Source organism: Apium graveolens, chromosome 5 (assembly GCF_009905375.1).
Source record: "Apium graveolens cultivar Ventura chromosome 5, ASM990537v1, whole genome shotgun sequence".
Taxonomy (NCBI): domain Eukaryota; kingdom Viridiplantae; phylum Streptophyta; class Magnoliopsida; order Apiales; family Apiaceae; genus Apium; species Apium graveolens.
In genome coordinates, this window is record NC_133651.1 from 87888380 (window position 1) to 87890480 (window position 2101).

The window sequence follows — 2101 nt, forward strand, 5'->3', positions numbered from 1 at the left end:
CCTCAGGTAAGTAAGGTAAGTTTATCCATACCCTCAACTATTCCAATCTCTTCTATTTCTTTGACTTCAGGCATAGCTATGGCAGCTGTCAAAATGACCAAACAGTTGCCTGCCAAAGCTGCCAAAACAAGTGCAATTCCCAAATCCAAATCAAAGAAAACCCCCTCTAGTATCTCTCAAAAGGTACCAGTTGAAAAATCTACCAAAGCCAAAGAGGGGAGTGTGAAGGAGGATAAGATAGGTGAGGGAAGGGGTGAACATCAAAGAAACCCCAAGGATAAGGTTGGAGAGATGAGTGAATCCCAGCCTAGCCACACTGCAGTTTCCCAACAAACTACAGTGCTTAAAAAGGACAGAAGCTCACTTCTAGCTGCATCCTCCCAAAAGGATGTGGCTATTGAACAAAGCTCTCATCCAAGAGCACAGGCCAAGAGGGTTAGGGACACAAGCTCACACCAAACTTACACTAGAAAGAAGAAATCCAAAACAACTGGGGATGTACAGGGCACACAATTAGTGCAAACTGGTGCTAAAGACACAGTCCCTGCACCTTCTCAAATTCAGATTGATGTGGCTCCAATAAATGTGGAGTCACAGCCAAAATCTCTTATTATAGAAGCCACTGAAACACAATACTCACCAACTAACTCACTGGAAGTGGACATGATAAACACTTTAATTCCTGATTCCCCTTCTTTAACTCTGTTGGGGAAGCCAAAATCCAGTGCAAGTGAGCATCATCTTTTAGATGATTTGTTGGCTCACTTGCCAATTCTTTCTGATTCTATTGTGACATCTGTGCCTCAAATAACTTCAATCAACACAGAGTCAACAATAGTTTCTCTTCCCACCTCATTCATTTCCACTCTCTCGATGGATATTGCTCATCCGTCGAGTAGTGATTGTATCCCGACGGATAAGCTTAACAGCAGTTATCCGTCGGATAGCTTTACCACTCACCCGACGGATATCACTTATCCGTCGAGTGTCTCTGCACAACTTCAAACTTCAATAATTTCAAGTGCAGAAGATTTGGTGGTAATACAATCACTCTTAGGACTGAGAGAGAAGAGTGCATTGAGTGAGAGGCTGGGTTGCTCCCAGGCAAAATGAGAGGAAAAGAGTGAATCTCAGCAATCCATTCATTCAGGATTGGAAAAAGTGAGTGAGAGGAGTCCCACCTTAGTAGGTGAAGGTGAAGGTGTGAGGGTGGGGAGCCAGGGTGAGACCCTGATGCAACAAAAGAGAGAACATGAGAGAAAAGCAGGTACTGGAGAAATAAGGATGGAACCAGCCATTGCTAGTGAGTCAATGATTGTGGATGATGCTGAAAAGGAAAGACAATTTCAGCAACATTACAAAGCTGTAATTGATAACATTTCCTTGGATGCTGACACTTTTACTCACCCTGTTTCAGCCTATCAACTGTTGGCTGCTCAGGGCAATGTGGAGGCAGAGCAGACTTTGCACTTAGTGCACACCACAGAATCTCTTCAAAGAGATAAAGCTGCTGTAAACAGGATGCCTCCTCAAGCTGGAGAGCCATCTGAAGAATTTGGAGTAAATTCTGATGATGATGACTCTAGTTCTTTGAATGGTAGCATGAACTTAGGGGGAGCTGAAGGCCCAAGTTCTGCTTTGAGTTTACCTGAATGGGCATGGGCAAAGGAATTTACACCAGGACAATTTGAGGTGTCTTTGGTAAAACAAGTAACAGCTATTCAGCAAGCCCTTCAGGAAGCTTCAGATGCTGGTACCAAGGCTGTTCTTAAAGCTCATCTAGACTCTTTGCACTTAATAAAGATCCAACACTCAAGACAAAATATCAGTGTGGATGAATTGAAAAAGGAGATAGGTGACTTAAAGACATACAATTCTGAGAAGCTGGATTCAATAATGCCATATGGTACCATGCATGATCTATTACTAAGGTTGAGAAGAGAATCAGATTCTGACAAGAAGATAGCCAAGCTGGAGACCAGAGTTCAAGTTATTGAGAATTCAGTGGCTCTACTTCTTCAAAATCAACAGACTCAGACAAATCTTCTCATGCAACTGGCTAAAACACAAGGCCTAACTCCTCCACTTGATGATAACAAAA